The sequence below is a fragment of the Pelophylax lessonae genome (assembly GCF_965119305.1).
Source record: "Pelophylax lessonae genome assembly, chromosome: 4".
Classification (NCBI taxonomy): Eukaryota; Metazoa; Chordata; class Amphibia; order Anura; family Ranidae; genus Pelophylax; species Pelophylax lessonae.
In genome coordinates this window covers 315,457,404-315,478,487 of record NC_138771.1, presented here as the reverse complement: position 1 = coordinate 315,478,487, position 21,084 = coordinate 315,457,404, and positions in this window count along the sequence as shown.

Sequence of the window (21,084 nt, the reverse complement as noted above, 5' to 3'; positions counted from 1 at the left end):
TACCCAGTGTGATGTTGAATTTTTCATGATCATGTAGTCTAGACCTTCCTAACTCAAACAAAGCAATGGGTAAAAGTAACTGCATTATAGCTAATGAGGGCTATACCTAATGTAATTTAAAAAAAATAAAAAACAGCCCTTTGATAGCATTACGGTAATACTGTATCTGCAACTCACAAAATGCTATCGCTTACAATGGGTCCGTGAGACATTTTATGAAATATGTAGGTACATAGGTGTAACCTTTATTACCTACTGAACAGTTGTGGTTCTTAAAAAAAAAAACAAAAAAAAAAAACACACTTCCCTGGATCTAACTCCTTCGGTACTTTGTGACCCGCAGCCCCAGAACAGGTATTCAGACCTGGAGCTCCAATGTTTCTAGTTCCAAGTTGTTGCTAGAGACCACCAGGAAACTATTATTTTCAATAGATTAATACTGTAATCTTTTATATTTCTCTTAGCACAGGTTTCCATTAAACTGGCAGAGGGCTGTGAGGAGTGAGAGGGACAAAGTGTGTACCCCCCCCCCCCCAAAAAAAAATAGTTTTGACATGTTAGACCTGGTTGAAGTACTGCAAAAAGTGTGGGACATCCTGCGCTACCTTATGGGTAGTAATATATGGGTGGCTGCATACAACCGAATTTTGTTCCCACGATGTGAATCAAATAATGAGTGGGTGTTGTTGTGCCTATTGCCCTTAGTAGTGTCAGTAAATGAATTGTGTTTTAAAGTAGGGATGCACCGAATATTCGGCGGCCGAACATTATTCGGCCGAAAATAGAGAAAATGGCACTTTCGGTGTTCGGCCGAATAAATCAAAAGGCCGAATAATTTTGAGCCGAACAATGTCTCACCTTCCTCATTGCGGCTCGCGGTCCTCTATTATGATCTATGTAAAAAATGTCCTCTGCAGTAAGTAACCCTCTGATAATGTATGCAATGATCCTCTGTAGCTTCCGCCCTGACCGCTCACCTTCCTCATTGCGGCTCGCGGCTCCCTTCTCACACGCCGCCGGTGTCCTGTCCGGCCCCGAGTAGAGGGTGTGACGTCACGCGCGCGTCCCGCTCCCTGCTCCTGACTGGCGGCTCCTTCACACTAGGTCCACGCCCCGCCCCCCTGTTTGCGGCTTTTGGCTCTGGCTGCAGTTGAGGTATGTGATGTGGAGCTGAGCACATTTGGGGGAGAAGAATACGGTAGCTGGCAGCTGCACAAGCATTAGTGTGCAGACATATGTTGTTGCCACTTGCCATGCTAATTATATTAGAGTGCCCTATAAAGTGCCCCTTGACATAAAATGTGGCCATCAGCGTGCCCCTTATTTTATGCTAAGGGACATGCTGATGAGCATATTTTATGTTAAGGGGCACTCTGATGGGCATATTTCATTTTAAGGGGCACGCTAATGGGCATATTTTATGTTAAGAGCAATGCTTATTTAAATGTTTTTTGCCCATCAGCGTGCCCCCTAACATAAAATGTGCCCATCAGCGTGCCCCCTAACATAAAATGTGCCCATCAGCGTGCCCCCTGACATAAAATGTGCCCATCAGAGTGCCCCCTAACATAAAATGTGCCCATCAGCGTGCCCCTTATTTTATGCTAAGGGACAGGCTGATGAGCATATTTTATGTAATTGGCACTCTGATGAGCATATTTTATGTTAAGGGGCACGCTAATGGACATATTTTATGTTAAGAGCAACTCTGATTTAAATGTTTTGTTTTGCCCATCAGCGTGCCCCCTAACATAAAATGTGCCCATCAGCGTGCCCCCTAACATAAAATGTGCCCATCAGAGTGCCCCCTAACATAAAATGTGCCCATCAGCGTGCCCCTTATTTTATGCTAGGGGACATGCTGATGAGCATATTTTATGTTAAGGGGCACTCTGATGGGCATATTTTATGTTAAGGGGCACTCTGATGGGCATATTTTATGTTAAAAAATGCGAAACACCGCGTTCGGTATTCGGCCTTCGGCCAAGCATTTCATTATTATTCGGCTTCGGCCAAGAATTTCATTTCGGTGCATCCCTATTTTAAAGTGCAAACTAAGTCTAAAATCTTCCTTTATTGTCCTTGGTAAATAGTGAGTGAGTCATATGAACATCGATATCATAAAACCAAGCACTGGTTCCTAGGTAAACTGTAGTACAGTGATTATAAATGTGAAACACAAATCTATACTGGGAAAAAAAATTGCAACTTGAATGGCATGATCGCAGTATAATCAAATAAAAAAAAATATATCCCTAAAAATGTAACATGTATATGCAATTTATAAGTGAAGCCATATATTACCAGGAACAAGTGCACCCAAAGTCTGAAACTTTCCTCCTTAGTGTCCTTTATAAATAATATTGGTAAATACACACACATAAATCGATATCATAAATTCAAACCCTGGTTCCTAGGTATGCTCTAAAACAGTGCAAATAAATGTAAAACACAATGTGGGGGGGGAGCAAAATCACAGTATAATTGCATGAACTGAAAAAGTCCCTAAGGCTCCGTTTCCACTATTACGACTTGTTGTGTGACTTGACACATGTCAAGTCGCACAGCAAGTCAAAAGCCATTAATTTCAATTTGGCCCGTTCTAACTGCTGCGACTTGAAAAGTAGTTTGTGCACTACTTTTGGGCCGACTTCAGTGTGACTTCCTTCTATAATGAGGGACAAGTCGCACTGAAAGGCGCAAACAACTTACACTACGAAGTCGCGCTAGAAGTAGCACGACTTCGTAGCCGCGATAGTGGAAACGGAGCCTAAAGGCCCGTACACACGTGCAAATTGTCGGCCGACGACCGATCGGCCGATTTTCGGCTTGTTAGTATGATGCTTCCGACAGCCGACAGCGCACTGTCGGCCGAACAGAATCTGTCGTGCAAGCATTAAAATTTTTGTATGCCGACACCAGAACGGCTGATTGTTCGCCAGTCAGTACAGATTTCGGCCGACAGACAGCAGATTTGCAAGACTGGGCATGCTCAGAAAAGAAAAAACACAGGGAAAGTTAACCATCACATGATATCACTTCTGCAGTCGGCTGTTGTTGGCGGACAAAATTAGTGTGCAGTCTTTTGCACTTTTCAGCGGACACGACAGCCCAGGGACAAAAGACGGCCGATCGTTCGGCCGACGATCGGTACGTGTGTACGGGGCTTTAGAGTGCAAAATGTGTGTGTGTGTGTGTGTGTGTGTGTGTGTGTGTGTGTGTGTGTGTATATATATATATATATATATATATATATATATATATATATATATATATATATATATATCATAAGTGAGTCCATAATAATCTGTAATCGGAGAAGTGCTGGTGCTTCGGTGAGCCCCACCACCAGGATATCCCTGATGAAGTCATGTGACTGTGATGACATGCGTAGAGTGAGTCGGGTGACACTGCTGCACACAGGAAGTGATGTGAGAACCTTTGTATCCTGTCCATTACAGGAGCTCTTTAAATGTAAATTACTACTTTTAAATAAATACCTACTTTGAAATTACTACACCATGAGGACCCCTTTTTTTGCATGCATCTTTATATGGAGGAAAAACATGGTGGCACACACCCCACTAGAGAAAGGTAATCTGGATATACACTGGAAAAAATTAGGAGAACGTAAGAGGAGCCCGCCGTGCATACCCCAGCATATAGGGGAAGGCGAAATTTGACCTAGTAAGAGAAGTCAAACATAGAGGTAAGCGCATTAGTTGAGAGATGGTGGGGATCACCGAAGCACCAGCACTTTTCTGATTAAGGATTATTATGGACTCACATGAATTATATATACATGTTGCACTTTTAAGGACTTTTTCAGTTTATGCGATTATACTGCGATATTTTGATTTTTGCAGTTTTTGTGTTTTTTTTCACATGTGATTCACATTTTTTTATGCACTGTTTTAGAGCATACCTAGGAACCAGGGTTTGATTTTATGATATCGAAGGGCACTAAGGAGAAAGGTTTCAGATTTTGGTTCCTGGTAATAATATGGATTCACTTAAAGCTTGCATATACATGTTGCATTTTTAAGGATATTTTTTTTGTTTATGCGATTATATTGCGATATTATGATTTTGCGATCACATTTAGTTGTATAATTTAAATTTTTATTTGTTTCACATTTATAATCACTGTATTAGAGTTTACCTAGGAACCAGTGTTTGATTTTATGATATCAATGTTTATATATGACCCACTTACTATTTACCAAGGACACTAGGGAGAAAGATTTTAGACTTTGCACTTTACAACACAATTCTTTTACTGACACTACTAAAAGGTTTTAGGGCTCTTTCACACGGGCGGTCCGATCAGATCCGCCTGTCAGTTTTTTAGGCGGATCTGATCGGATCCTCCATGCAGCTCTATGGGGCAGCGGATGTCAGCGGAGACACCTCCGCTGACACCCGCTGCCATCCGCATCCGATCCTGTGCTGAAATCTGGACGGATGGAAACCCTATTTTTCCATCCGTTCAGTAATCGGAGCGGAGCGGATCTGAAGAGAGCGGACAAGCGGTCCGCTCTCCTCCGATCCCCCATAGAGGGCAGCGGGTGCTGAGACACCTCCCTCTCCGCTCTGCAAGCGGAGACGGAGCTGTCATCCGACCGGCTCAGCGGGGATCGCGGATCAATCCCCGCTGAGCAACACGGATCCGCCTGCGGAGGCGGACCGTGTGAAATAGCCCTTAGGTGCATTTCCCTTGCATTTAAAATTGGAGTTTTTGCATTTGACACTCCAGAGCTGCATCAGCCTGCTTCTACATTCCCTTTGACCCTTCTGTAGGGGGAAAAGCAGAAGTTATGACATGGACACAAGCCTGTTCACAGATCCTAAAATGTTCTGTTCTGCACCTTCTGGGATCCATGCAGGGTTTTCTTACACAGGGGTAGCTATCACACCACCCATCTAGACTACAATCTGTACACAAATGTACGGATGGTTCAGTACATTAATATAAGGAATATACAAGGGCAGTGAAGTGATTTATGAGATTGTAGCTCTCACTTCTTGGCTTCCTCTTGATGTAAATAAACACTTCACTGATTTAATACATGGTATATTACAGCAGCTTCTATTTGCCTATTCATATGATTTAAGGAAATCTGTACTGAAAAAAGTATGAAGGTTGCCATTGCTAACCCCTTCTGCAAATAATTGTGCACTGGGTGTCATGCTCAGTGACTCAAGCCTAGTACACCCTACTATTTTTTTTTTTTTTTCAGTTTAACCCTGTGGGCTGAAGGGGAGAAAACTGACAGTTCAGGTCAGAGCCATTGTACGAACAATCTGTTAGTACAGTGATCTCCCCTGCTGTGCTATTGTGTTCTGCCATAGGGGTGCCCCGCCAGAATACTCCGGTCAGCGCTCTCAGCCAAATCGGGAGCCGGTTGGCAGGCCTTTTTCGGTCATGCCCCTTCGACAGAAGCTGGCCAAATGGCCAACTTCTTTTGGACTGGCTGCAGTACACACAGGACAAATGTCGGTCAGTTGCTATTGAACCGACAGATGCCGCCTGATATTCAGCCCGTGATTAGGGGGCTTCAGTCTCTGACCTGGAAAAAGTATGCAGATTAGTACTGACTTAATTTTTGACTTTCTGGATCTGTCTACTATACAGCCAGGCAACATAAAACAAAACAAAAAAGCAAAATACTGTCGGCTCTCATTTTTTATCCAATACACCCTTATCCTAAAGGGACCCTGCACACTAAACTGCCCATTCAGGATAAAGTGGCAGGGTCTGTTTTTAAAGCCCACCTCCCGACTATCTTATACTCACCTTTTTTATATAGTTTTTTTGTAATATCTGTTGCAAAATAGCTAATGCCTGAAACTTAGGAGTGGGGTCACCTCCACCGTCTTGTGATAAGCTGCTAACCCCTGCAATGTGGGGGAAATCGCAACCTTCCCCTATACACAGAAGCACTGGATATTTTGCAGTGGTAGCCATAGAAGAAGCAGTAGATATGAAGTACTGTAAAGGGGGAGGTTTGAGTTCCAATAGTCATTTTCCTGCCAGAGAATATGGATTTTCAAGTAGTTCCAGTATGGTTTCTGTTGGTGCAAACTTGTCAGTGAAATATATCCTTTTGGCTTCAAAGAAAAACACAATCGTCTGTACACAATAAACAACCATGGATGCTCACCATAAAAAATAGGTTTGTAAATGTTTTTGGTTGTCAAGACTTTTAGTAATTGCCGATCATGTGTTTCCCAAACACTAGCAGAAAACCAACATAAAAAAAAAAAAAAATCTTGATAACACCATGCAATATTTGCATGAAAAAGCAGTATGTGTACATACCATGAGACTTTTGAACTGTGAAAAGCCCAAAAAATGTGTCTGTTTATGAAAATACAAAGTCATATCACTGCAATCTTCCTTTTAAGTACAAAACAAGGCAGTGTCCATTGCAGAGAACTGCTCACATCAAACATGTGCTTGTTAAATGCTATTAATTTTCAGTAGTGATCAAGTAATGGATTCCCTGGCCATATTAAACTGTAATCCTGGCATCATATTAATCTTATATGTAAAAGATTCTCCTTAAAGACAAAGGGTTAGATTTAGCAATCTGTTAAAGTGGACCTTGCAGCCTGAATGAAAACAGATTAACTACCTCAATACAGGGCACTTAAACCCCCTTCCTTCCCAGACCAATTTTCAGCTTTTAGCGCTGTTGCAATTTGAATGACAATTGCGCGGTCATGCAACGCTGTACCTAAACCAAATTTGTGTCATTTTTTCCCCCACAAATAGAGCTTTCTTTTGGTGGTATTTGATCACCGTCAGGTTTTTTCTTTTTTGGTGCAAAAATAAAAAAAAATACTGAAAAGTTTGAAAAAAAAAAAAAAAGGTGTTTTTTTTTTTTTTTTTAGGTTATAAAATTTTGTAAATAGATATGTTTTTTCCTGCACTGATGAGCACTGATGATGCCGCACTGACAGGCACTGATGAGGAGACACTGATGGGGTGGCACTGATGGGGTGGCACTGATGGGCACTGATAGGAAGCACTGATATGCAGCACTGATGGGCACTGATATGTGGCACTGATAGATGGCACTGATATGCAGCATTGGTGGGCACTGATAGGCAGCGCTGATGGGCACTGATAGGCAGCACTGATGGGCACTGATAGGCAGCACTGATAGGTGGCACTGTTGGGCGGCAATGATCGGCACTGATGGGTGGCACTGATCGGCACTGATGGGGGGCACTGATAGGCAGCACTGGTGGGCAATAATGGGCACTGGTGGGCGGCACTGATAGATGGCAATAACGGCACTGGTGGGCAGCACTGATGGCATTGGTGGGCAACACTGATAGGGAGGGCACTGGGGGGCTCTCTGAGCCCTGCTTGCCATCCCTGGTGGCCATAGTGGGCATCCCTGGTGGTCATGGGTGGGCATCCCTGGTGGCTTAGTGGTCAATGTTCTGATTACCAGCACAGACCCCCCCCTGTGATCAGTGAGTAATTAGAAATACTCACTGATCACCCCCGCAGCAGCACCGATCATCCCTCTTCTCCTCACTGACAGGATCTGTCAGGAGGAGAAGAGATCGAAGCCATTACAACGGCTCTATTTACATTACATGACGGCTGTGATTGGACACCGCCGTCATGTGATCAGGAGGGCCAATCACAGGGCCCTCTTGCCGAATGATGTTGCTCTGTGTCCGAGGGACACAGGCACATTGAGATCGCACCGCTACGCATGCCCGCTGCGGCGCGATCTCTCTCCTTCTGAAGGACGTTCCGGAACGTCCATTCAGAAGGACGAGACTCCCACCCGGCCGTATATGTACTATGGCCCGGGTGGGAGGTGGTTAAAGAGTAACTCCACTTTTGTTGAAAAGAAAACATTCCCCTTGACCTATGTACATTACAAGGAGTCATACCTTTTGTTATTCTGAAGAAATCCCTGTGTGTTTTGTGTTCATGTGGAAAAGTGAATCTAATGGGAGTGGTTTTATAGTTCTCAATCAGCTGCTGTGTCTGCAGTGCTCTGAGGAAAGCTGCTGGGCCTGCATCCCTGTAGATGTGATTTCCTGTTGGGAGTATCTCACCAAAAATGACATTTCTTTTATTCATTGACGGACACAGCATCCGATTCTTGTTAATCATTGGGTTATACTGCCCCCTATAGGAGTAGGCAGGAAAAAGCTCAACTATGCCTATGGGCAGTCCCAGGGGGTATACTCCCACTCTCCACTTTAGGCACTCAGTTTTTGTATCCGGCAAAAATTTAGGCTGCGCTATTGCGGGCTACTGGTTGGGCGCTATGTGGGGCGGGCCCCAGTAAGGGTGGCTGAAGCCACTACCCTCTCTTTGGACATCTGCCCTCTTCTCTGTTGCCCTTGTGTGATCAGTTCCACTAGGGCCAGTGGCTGGGCGGTCACAAAAGTTTAGGTTGCGGCTTACTAGGCCATGCGGTGGAGCCGGGCATCTCCATGGGGGTGGGGGGATGAGTGGCCCCAGTGAGTGTGGCTGAAGCCCCTGCTCTCTCCGTTTAAGCTTGGATCGGGCACATGCGGCTGGATGGCCACAAAAATGTAGGGCTTCAGCTTGGCTTGCGACCTACCAGGCTATGCGGCCCAGCAGGGAGCCTCCTCTTGGGGGCGGTTTCATTTTTTTGTTGGCAGGTGCCCTTTCTAGCGCTGCAGGACCATCCAACGATCAGACTTTGGATAATTGGACAATTGTCTTTAGGGGTGTTCGGTACGAATTCAATCGGACAATGCCACGGCTGTGGCCTATGTCCATCACCAGGGGGGCACAAGAAGTGTCCTGGCAGCTCGGGAAGTAGGACAGAACAATTTGTTCCAGCCTTCTCTGCTGTACACATTCCAGGGGGGGAATATTGGCAAGCGGATTACCTCAGTCAACAGGCATTGGACCAGGGGAATGGTCACTTCATTCGGAGGTGTTTCATTAGTTGTGTCTCCAGTGGGGTACTCCCGAGGTGGACCTGTTGGCCTCTCTCTACAGGAAGGTACAGAGGTTGTGACATGGTCTCAGGATCCTCTGGCCGACACCACAGACGCATTAGTGGCTCCTTGGTGTCAGTATCGTCTGATTTACACCTTTCCTCTTCTCAAACTTCTGCTAAGTCTCCTGCACAGGATCAAGGCAGAAGGGATTCCAGTCATTCTAGTGGCTCGAGACTGGCCTCACCGATCTGGTACGGCTGGTCGCCGATGCTCCTTGGAGAGACTTCCTCTCAGGGAGGATCTGCTGTCCTAAGGGCCAAGCTTCCATCCTGCTTTACAGTCTCTGGCTTTAAATGCTTGACTGTTGAAAGCTAGGCGCTGAAGGATAGATGTTTGTCTGAATTGGTAATTTCTACGCTGTTGGAGGCTAGAAAATCTGCCTCTAGGAAGATCTACCATCATACTTGGAAGACGTACTTTGCGTGTTGTAAGTCTCTTGGGGTTCACCCTCGCTTCTTTTCAGGGGCTCAGGCCTTGGCTTTCCTCCAGCAGGTGCTTAAGCAGCATCTGGCCTTGAGTTACCATGAAGGGCCAGGTGTCGGCCTTGGTCGGTTTTCTTTCAATGTTGATTTGCCACACAATCTTTGGTGTGCACTTTTATCCAGGGAGTTTGAAACTTGGCTCCTCCAGTGCGGTCCCCATTGCTGCTGTGGGACCTCAATTTGGTGCTGTTAGTTCTCCAGAAACCTCCCTTTGAAAATATTCGGGAGGCTACCCTGCGTACGATGTCCCAGAAGATGGCCTTTTTTGGTGGCTAGTACTTCTTCATGCAGGGTGTCGGAGCTGGTGGAATTGTCTTGTTGTTCACCTTACCTGGTGGTTCACAGAGATAAGGTGGTTCTATGTCCCTGACTGTCGTTCCTTCCAAGGTCGTTTTCTGAATGCCATTTGAATGAAGACATTGTGTTGCCTTCCCTATGTCCTAGGCCAGAGATCTCCAAACTACGGCCCTCCAGCTGTTGTGGAACTACACATCCCTTGAGGCATTGTAAAATTCTGACATTCACAGACATGCCTGGGCATGATGGGAATTGTAGTTCCCGAACAACTGGAGGGTCGTAGTTTGGAGACCCCTGTCCTAGGCCTAAACATCCACAGGAAATTGCTTTGCATTCCCTGGATGTGGTTCCGGCAATCAGGGTGTACCTGGCAGCCACGGAGTCTTTTAAGAAGTCAGACTCACTATTTGTGCTCATGGATGGACCTCGGAAAGGGTTGGCTGCTTCTGCTGCTACCATTTCCAGATGGTTTAGACAGACAGTGGTTCAGGTCTATTCGACGAAGGGTCAAATTCAAGGCGCACTCTACTTGGGCGCTTAGTTCCTCCTGGGCCTTCCGTCATCAGGCATCAGTGATGCAGGTTTGTAAGGCGGCATCTGCAGATGCTTCTTTTGGCTGCAAGGTTTTGTAGGCTGCTGTTTAGAGGACCTGGTCCTCTTTGAGGGTGTATTGTTTTTTTCAGGTGAGCTCCAGTTCTTAGTTGGGCTTCATATTACCTGGTGGGCTTCATATTACCTGGTTGGCTATGTTAAGCCTTGTGATTTTTTTCTGCTTTTTTTCCCACCCCTCATGTTTAACACTGCTTTGGGACATCCCAATGGTTGAGAAGGAGCAGAAGCTGTGTCCGTCAATTAACGAAAGAGAAAATTGGATTTTCGACTTACCTTAAAATCCATTTCTCTGATGTTTGACGGACACAGCACCCACCCCTTTGTGGAGTTTGGCTTTCTTCTGACGCTGCTTGTAACAAAACTATAGTGCCTATAGCTGAGATTGGGAATATACCCCCTGGGACTGTCCATAGGCGTATTCAAGCTTTTCCCTGCCTAGTGTCTTACTCCTGTAGGGGCAGTATAACCCAATGGTTAAGAAGAATCAGAAGCTGTGTCCGTCAATGTACATCAGAGAAATAAATTTTACGGTAAGTCAAAAATACCATATTTTTTTTTTTTTTTTGCTGCAGGTGATGCCTGAAATCTGATTTGTATCTTAGTGCAAACCTCTGGGAAAATCAGTGAGCCAATCACACAGAATCAAGCAGAAAATGTTTCAAGGGGGCGTTCTGTAAACATTCTGTGTACAGAATGCCTCCAGGTAGCCATATTGCAATACATTTTACAGAAAATTACAGAGCTGCAGATTGAAAAGAAAAGGTAATTTTTAATAACATTCAATTACAATATGACTGGGGTTGCAATTGTACATGCAGTATTATTTTTATTTGCTATTTTTTTTCCCCCCACAAAAGTGAAGTTACCCTTTAAATGAAAGCTGTGAAATAATAAACCATGAGAATAAAAAATGTAAAAAAAAAAACAAAAAACGTTTTGCTTACATGCATTCAGATACTTTGTGTGGGCACTTGTGAAGTCATTGGAACTTGCCACAGGATCCATGGAAAGCTGATGATTCAAAATCTTGAAGATATTCTAGTACTATACAGATGTACATTCTCGCCTAATTTGGGACCCTCACAACAAGGTCTAGTATCGTCCTCTTGCCTAGGCGAATGTGCTAGAAGCTGGGGGGTCGAAGGTGAATATTGTTTATATTTATTCTTATGTTTTATTCCTGTTTTGTTTTCAGTTAGTGGTGTTTTTTTTATTTTTTTTTTTTGGGGGGGGGGGGGGTGGATTCCTAAGGTCTTGATGGGGCTGAAAGGCTTTAAAGTTATTGAAAAAGTCTCAAAAAATAAAAAAAATAACAAACGTTCTACTTACCTACTCTGTGCAGTTGGTTTTGCACAGAGCAGCCCAGATCCTCTTCTTCTCGAGTCCCTCTTCGGCTCTCCTGGCCTCTCCCTCCTGTTGAGTGCCACCACAGCTTGCTGGACAGAGGACAGAGATCAGGGTACAGGGCCAATGAAATTGACCCGTACTAAATGATTGCTTTCACAAAGGTAAACCAAGCTGCTATAACATATGTTTCCTCACACAGAGGAAGCAGCTAATTGCTAGCAATCTCGGTGTTCAAAATTTTTCTACACAAAAAAAAAAAACAGTTCAGCCAGCTACAGTGTCCCTGATTGCCAGCCACACCAGTTTGAATTGTCAGTAAACAGGTGTAGCCACCCTGTGACTCCATGTCAACAATTCAGCCAGCAACAGTGTAACTGATCATTAGCGTTACCAGTCAACACTGTTAGCAGACCAGTGCAGCCAGCCACTGTCCCTGATTACGGTCATACCCATGTCAGTGACTCCAGACCAGTGTACACCAGCAACAGTGTTCCAGATCACTGTTGCACCAGTGTAGGTGTCACCGGCCCAGTGTAAACCAGCAGCAGCTTTCCTTATTACAGTGTTAGTGATGCCAGACCAGTGTATTCTAGCAACAGTGTTCCTGATAATCTTCAAACCAGTGCAGGTGTCACCAGCCAGTTGACACCAATTTTTTTCCTAATTGCTACCACACCAGTTCTAGGATCACCAGGCCATTACAATCAGCAAAATTATTTATCGTTCATTGACGGACGCAGTTCTCTCTGATTCATATCAGGCAATACTGCCCCCTACAGGAGTAGGACACTAGGCAGAAAAAAGTTCTGGCTACGCCTATGGGCAGTCGTGGAGGGTACACCGTCTCTTCCTGCATAGGATGCCAGTTTTTATCTGCCTAGTCAGGAGTAAGGACCTAGTTCTTTGCTGGGATCTTTGGTCCTGGCATAGACTTAATTTTTTTATGTAGATTTTTTTTTTTTTAGCTAGTCTTTTTTTCTCCGGGTTGTTTTTCCTGTGAGATCTTTTAGCAATTATGCCGGGCTGGGCATCAGTCTGGACCCCCATATACAGTGGTCACCCCAGTCTGGCCATCGAGCGCGTGCAGGCTTTAGCTCCGCGCTGGGTCGGCCGCGACATAGTCCCGCTGGACGGGGACTGGCCCTGCGAGTTAAACGTCTCACCAGGACACACATGGCAGGGTCTAGGCTGATGTCGCAGCGTTCCTATTTGGCTGACAGCCCCCCTACTCCGGTGGCGTGGGGTCCTGTCATGAGATGGCGCCCACCTGTGTTCTCGGTATGGTGAGTAAATCCCCCCCCCCTCCTTCCCTGGCGGATTTTGGGGTGGACGCGGGCCCTCTCTCTGGGATAGTCAGACCCTCACACTCCAGGGTTCCCTTTGTCCTGTTGTGAAAACCACCTCCCACGCGGGGGCCTAGCGTGCAGGCTGCAAGGGGGGCCGGGGGGAGTGCTCTGTTCGCGGTGCTCGACCGATCCTGCAGGGGGGGCCCTTGGGGTTTTCTGCTGTGGATGGGCGTTTGGGGGGTCCCCCTGTGGGCCCCAATTCCCGTGTGGGGCTGCCATTTTGTTGTAGCCTCTGTCTGCTTCTATGGTAGCGGCCATCTTGGTACACCTGTTTTCAGCCATTTTGCGGTAGGTTTCTTTGCTGTGAAGGCATGTGGGAGTGCTTGGAGGACAGTGTGTCATGAGGGTGGTCTCTCCCTCTCTGTGGGGGTCTGTTAGCGCGCACCTGACCTCCGGGGGGTGCTGTGGCACCGCTTTAAAAAATAAAAAAAGTAGTTTTTGCCTTTTTTTTTTTATTTTTAAGTTGTTGGCGGGTTTTTCAGGTTCAGTATGGACCCTGCAGAACATTTGTTCCCACCTGACCCCCTCACGGAGGCCGCAGGGATTCCCGGATCTCCACTGTCCGTCGATGCCTTTTCGGCAGTTCAGGAAGCATTTGGGCCCGGGTGAAGGTGGTAGGTGCGCTGAGACATTTCTCCGCCTACCCCTGCCTCATCTGATGTCTCGGCTCAGCCGCCGCAGATGTGGGGCCTTCATGCCAGGTTTGTTACCTCACACCCTGTCTCCTTGGATGATGAGGATAACATTTCTACCTCCCCTGCCGCGACAGGCGCTGGTGGATGCACTGGCTGTTTCGGTGCGTGACACCCTGCGATTTGGGGGTTGCAGTGGCGGCTGCAGACGCTCCTTGGAGAATTCCTCCCAGGGAAGAGTTATTGTCTCCAGGGCCCATCTCCTGTCCGACTTTGCTGTTGCTGACTTTGCCGTCTTGGCTGTTGAATGCCAGGTGCTGAAGGACAGGGGTTTGGCTGCTTCAGTGATTCCCACCCTGCTTGAAGTGTGGGAAGTGACTTCTAGGGTGATTTTTGTTCATCATACGAGACAGTCGTATATTGCGTGGGCTCCCCCTCGCTCTTACTCGGTGGCCCAGATCTTGGCTTCCTTCGATGGGGAGTTGATCACAAGTTGGCCTTGAGTACTGCCAGGGTCGAGTTTCGGTTTTGGCAAATTTCTTCCGAAGGCCGTTGGCCGCCTGTGCCCTGGTGCGTGACTTCTTCCAGGGGCTGCGACACTTGGTGCTTCTGGTGCTACCTCCGTCACCCACTGGGGACCTTGATTTGGTGCAGTCGGTTCTTTTAGATCCTCTGTTTGCGAGTATTCGATGGTATCCCCTGCCTACTTTATTACAGAAGGTGGCCTTCTTGGTTGCTGTCACTCTGTGTGCAGGTGTCGGCACTGGCCCTGTCGTTCTCCCTATATGTAGATTATGGGGGCCAAGTGGTACTTCGTCCGGATCCGTCCTTCCCTCCGAAGGAGGTTTCTGGTGTTCACTTGCACGGGGACATTGTATTCCCATCTTGTGTCCTGAGCCCTCACATCCTAAGGAATGTGCATTGCTTACACTGTTTAGAGTGCAGGGACTCAAGGTGTACTTGGCGACTACTGAGTCTTTTTTTTTTTTTTTTGTGAGTCAGGCTTGCTCTCTGTACTTACAGATGGCCTGTGAATGGGACTGCCTGTGTCTGCTGCGTCTATTCCCGGATGGATCGGACAGACGGTGGTGCAGGTTTATTCGATTAGGGGTCAGGGCCTACCTTTCCCTGTGGCACGTTCTACTCGGGCGCATAGTGCTTCCTGGGCTTTTCGCCTTGTGGGCATCTGTGCTCCAGGTTGCAAGTTGGCTACCTTGTAGTCTGTTCACACCTTTACCACGTTTTATAAGGTGGATGTGCTGGCATCTGCAGATACCTCTTTTCGGGCCGCAAGGTTTTTTTGTTGGCTGCTTGGAGGGCTTTTGGCCTTCTTTGATGGTGTTTACTGTTGTTTGCAGGTTGGCCTCATCTTTTTTGCTGATGAGTCCTATGTTGCCTGGTCAGCTATGTTTGGCCTTGGGGACTTGTTCTTTTCTGCTGTTCCCACCCCTCATTTTATGGCACTGCTTTGGGACATCCCTACTGATATAAATCAGAGAGAACTGTGTCTGTCAATGAACGATAGAGAAAACTGGATTTTTGACTTGCCGTAAAATCCTTTTCTCTTAAGTTCATTGACGGACGCAGTACCCGCCCCTCTATTTTGAGTTGTGTTGGTGTTACTTTTCTGACACTGCTTTGAAACAAAACTGGCATGCTATGCAGAAAGAGAAAGGGTGTATCCTCCGGGACTGCCCATAGGCGTAGCCAGAACTTTTTTCTGCCTAGTGTCCTACTTCTGTAGGGGGCAGTATTACCTACTGCTATGAATCCGAGAGAACTGTGTCCGTCAATGAACTTAAGAGAAAAGGATTTTACGGTAAATCAAAAATCCAGTTTTCTAACCAGTCCTGGTGTTACCAGTGCAACTGATGACACAGTCCAGGGTACAGCCAGTGTTCCCAATTGCTGTCATACCCATGTCAGTGACACCAAACCAGTGTACACCAGAAACAGTAAGTGTTACCAGCACCAGCGTTCCCGATTGCTGTCACACCAGTTTTAGGATTGCCAGAGCAGTACAGCCTGCAACAGTATTCCTTATAAACACCACACCAGTCACAGTATCACCAGCTTAGTGTAACCAACGGTAAGCTAGCACCAGTGTCGACCGAGCCAGTGAAGCCAGCAACACTGTTCTGATCGCTAACCACACCAGTCCCAATGTCAACAGAGCAAGTCAAGCGTGCAACAGTGTTCTGATCATTGGTACACCAGTAAAGTATCACAAGTCAGTGTCATGGATGCCAACCATTGTCAAACATCCAAAAAAAGGTTCACAAATGAGAAGGATTTTTGGATTCTCAGCAAAACCGATGAGAGTTGCAGGGAGGAGCTCTCACTGTAAGCTTCTGATTAAAAATATGAACCTGTGGAGAGCAGTTCAATAATATCCACTTCTGATTCCAAGGATGAAAGGATCCTTACAAAAAGAGTCAGGCATACTGAACTTCCTATGGAACTGCAGCACAAGCACCTGTAGTGCAGTACATCCTGATGAAATGTTAAATCTGTCACAAAAGGTTAAGCCCCATACTAGTGTCCCAGCGGCACTTTTACAGCCTTTGTGGCTACCCTTAACTTTTGGAGCACCTAGCATTCCCTCCATTTACAGCACAACTGGGCATTCAGGTAAAAACCGAACATTTTTAGACAGTTTTTTTTTGGCTGCTGCCTGGACTGTTACTTTGCTTGCATACTGACCATGTGTCTGCCTACAGCCGAATTGACCCTGGCCTGTTAATTGACCATGTTTTTGCCTGCTGCTTGCACCGATCCTTTGTCTATTTGCTGACCATGTCTCTGCCTGCTGCCTGTACTGACCCTGGCCTGTTTATCAACCATTTCTCTGCCGGCTGCCTGGACCAAACTGTTGCCTGTTTGCTGACCACATCGCTGCCTGCCACCACTACTGTCCCACTGACTAGGTTCATGCGAGACACCAGTCGCACACATCCTCTGCAGACAACTACACTACTGGCCAGTGAGCATAGCACTGTGCTATAAAGGCAGCGACAAACCAATAGGTTAGGCCCACTTAGCTCTATAGAACGACCATTACATAAAATAGTTTTTTATACAGTGTTGTTTCATTTTCAAAATACTCAAGATGTAGTTAGTGTTGGGTACATAATCTGCTTCAAAAAAGTCTTGTACATGTGGTATTTCCATACGCCGTATGGAGCAGGGGCGTAACTACAGGGGTTGCAATTGCAACCGGGCCCCATGCTCCAGGGGGCCTGTGCGGCTCCCCTGTACACCTGGATAGGAGGGGCGGCGGGGGCAGCATGTAGAGAAATCACTGTCCTCCTTTTTCCTCCTGTAGCTGCAGGAGGAAAATGGAGGAGATTGGTTCCTCTGTATGCTGCCCCCACCACTCCTCCTATCCAGTTCACTTGTGTTCTGCTGTCTCTGGGCCCCTGTGTGCTCCCTCCCCTCTCCTGCTGGCTGCTGCAGGGGATGTGTCACAATAGAGAACCAGGAAGGGGTCAGTAAATATGTAATTTATCAGCTCCTTCCTTTTCTGAATAGACAGAGTCATAGCCAGTGAGATTGTAAAATAAAAAATAAAATGATAAAAAAATAATACAATTAAAATACCAAAAAATAAAAACTACTGACCCCAGTGGGTGAACTTCCAGGATCGCAAAGGTCACACTTGCGACCGGGCCCTGGCATTCCCCCACCATGGTGAGGCCCCAAGATGGCAGGAAGGGGGCCCACTGCAGAACTTGTGAAAGGGTCCCGCTGCGGGACCGTAATAAAGGGCCCCGCAACGAGAGTAAAGGGCCCCAGGATCAGTGGGAAGAGCCCCAGGCTTGAAAGGAAGGGCCCCAACCAGGGGTCTGGGGGCCCTTCATGGTTTCTTGCACCGGGGCCCTGAAGGTTCTAGTTACGCCTCTGGTATGGAGTATTAGAATGTGATTTGGCATGTAATTCTAAGAATGCCTTTGCCCTGTGTTAAAAATATATTATTAGTTGACAACTTTGGTGTTTCCTTTCCAAAATGTGAAATTAGATGTGTAATTTATGCGATATAAAGGGGAAAAGGGTATTTATAATGTTTTTTATATCTATACACGTTTTGCCTTTCATTTCATGTTCGGCTGGGACTATTCTCATGTGCACCATCGATACAATTGGGCCCCAACACTACCTTACTGAAGAGTTAGGACTAAAGACTGTCCCTTTACAGCTGGCACACAGAGACTTTTACCTATTTCTTATGCGAAGAGGTACCTCTCAGGGGACCTAGTGTACTCTAGGCTAGTTATGGTATTATTATTCACATTGCAGTTAATACTTATATGTACTGTTGTTGATTTTGCTGCTTCATAAGGTAATAATGGCTCAAACAAGTGTGGTTTTGAAGTTGCGCTATTTTAGGGTCGCCATAATTAAGCTCCACGGGGTGGAGCTGCTATTCATCCCCCTTTTATGCACATGGGTGTGCTTCATGATGTGTGGCTTATGGATCTTTTCCCTTGACATTGCTGCAGCTTGGAGCTAGGACAAGCTTCCTGTCCCTGCCTGCACTCACCGTGGTCTAGTTGGACTTCACCTCTCTACCTGAGCAGTACCTAAATTTGATCTTTTTGGGTCACATTCAAATATGTGTGACTTAAAGTTGCAGTGACTTCAAAGTAGTTCATACTTTAGTCTGACTTTCATGCTTGAGGCCATAGACTTCATTGTTAACCCTCAAAAGATACATGAAAATCATACCTGAATGTTATACAATGCAACAGTTGTCCATTATCATTAGTCAAAGCAAAATTCGTATCCAAGTCTCACCCATCCTAAGTAGCGTCGAAGTGTGAATGGAACCTTAACCAAATGTGTCAGAGGGGCTGAGGTTGTTGCAGAACAGAGAATCCAAATTACCAGACGGGTCCTCTGGGGGTAACACTCCATAGACAAGGTCAGTTATTTTAGCCCTTATCTTCCATGTGACCTTGCTCTTGTCACATTTCCCATCTCATGACACATGCTTCTCTGTGAGGGGGTGGGAATTGCAACCATTCCCCACACCTGCAACCACCTGCAATGAAAAGGCACTGGTTTGCGAAAACACATGAGACTGCCATTTACTCTGAATGGAACCCCACGCATGTAAAATCACAATGCGGGTGTGGGAACCGCAGGAAATCACAAGGTCGAAAAGATTTCACTGCGGCTGCATTTTTGAAAAGGTGCATGCACCTTTTGTTTTGCAGAAACGTAGGCATGGCAGCCCATTTGCCCACCCAAATGCAGCCCGCAACAATGAATATATAGGAACTGGAGTATCCACCCAACTTGTATTTTTCCCAAGATAAATTCAAGCCTGTAATTCCTTTGCTTTTGAATTGAGCCAGACCAAATTCCTGATTTATAAAAAAGTATGAAGTAACCTTTACGTCATATATTGGAATAAATATCTATGTTTTGTGTTGATAAGGAATAGCATACATAAAATCTGAGATTTCACAAGATACTAAATCTAAGGGGACTTGTACAGTAGGTGAGGGGATGTGAGATTTCCCAGACATTACAGGATCTATTACTGGGGACAGAGGCGTAACTAGAACCTTTAGGGCCGCGGTGCAAGAAACCACGAAGGGCCCCCCAGGCCCCTGGCCGGGGCCCTTCCCTTCAAGCCTGGGGCTCTTTACTCTAGTTTACCCTTTACTCTAGTTGAGGGGCCCTTTATTACCCTTTTACAAGTTCTGCACTGGGCCTCCTTCCTGCAATCTTGGGGCCTCCCCACGGTGGTGGAATGCCAGGGCCCGGTCGCAAGTGTGACCTTTGCGATCCTGGAAGTTCACCCACTAGTGTCAGTAGTTTTTATTTTTTGGTATTATAATTGTATTATTTTTTATCATTTTATTTTATTTTTTTTACAATGTCACTGACTATGACTCTGTCCATTCAGAAAAGGAAGGAGCTGGTAAATTACATATTTACCGACCCCTTCCTGGTTCTCTATTGTGACCCATCCCTTGCAGCAGCCGGCAGGAGAGTGAAGGGAGCACAGTGGTGGGGGGGGGGGGGGGACCAGGGGAGCACACAGGGGCCCAGAGACAGCAGAACACAAGTGAACTGGATAGGAGTGGTGGGGGCAGCATACAGATGAACCAATCTCCTCCATTTTCCTCCTGCCGCTACAGGAGGAAAAAGGAGGACAGTGATTCCTCTACATGCTGCCCCCACCACCCCTCCTATCCAGGTGTACAGGGGAGCTGCATGGGCCCCCTAGAGCATGGGGCCCGGTTGCGATTGCAACCCCTGTAGTTACGCCCCTGACTGGGGAATACGAGACACCCCCATCATCCTCACCATTTTAAACCCAGAGTGAAACCCCTAATAACTCTCACCCTAGACCTAGAGTGTCACCCCCCTGCTGCAAACCAGTAATTCCAGACTGACCCCTCTTCACTGCCAACCACTGTCAATCCAGATTGACACCCACCCCCTACTGCCAACCACTGTCACCCCAACTGCCAACCACTGCCACTCCCCACTGTCAATCACTGCAACCCCAGTCTCACCCCCCCCCCCATGCCAACCACTGTCACCCCAGACTTACACCCCTCTGCCAACCACACCCCCCCCCCCACTGCCAAACACTGACACCCCAGACTAGCAACCCCCCCCCCCCCCGCCAATCGCTCACACTCCCCATTGCCAAACACTGACAGCCCCCCCACCATGCCAACCCTTGTCACCCCCAGACTGATACCCCTCTATTGCCAACCACTGTCACCACAGACTGATGCCCCTCCACTGCCACCCCAGATTGATACCCCCCCACTGCCACTCCAGATTGATGCCCCTCCACTGCCACCCCAGACTGATACCCTATCACTGCCAGCCATTGTCACCCAAGACTGACACCCTATCCTCGACAATTCCGACTGACGGACCCCCAACCCCAACCACTGACCCCTCCCTATGCGTTGCAGTGATGGTAGATACGATCATACAGTAGAGGGAGTACAACTCTTCCCTCCCTGTGAAATGACAGCTGTCATATAATAAGAGCGCCAGCTGGTCTGGTAACATAGTACGCTGGTTAGTGCGATCTCAAGCTTCGTGCTGCGCTTTCGGTTTCGCTTTGGCAATTTCCCCCGGGACCGTGCGAAGGAGGCACTGCAACTTCCCCGGGACCGTGCGCAGGAGGCACTGCAACTTTCCCCGGGACCGTGCGCAGGAGGCACTGCAACTTCCCCCGGGACCGTGCGCAGGAGGCACTGCAACTTCCCCAGGACCGTGCGCAGGAGGCACTGCAACTTTCCCCGGGACCGTGCGCAGGAGGCACTGCAACTTTCCCCGGGACCGTGCGCAGGAGGCACTGGGGTGAAGCATTTCCTGGGA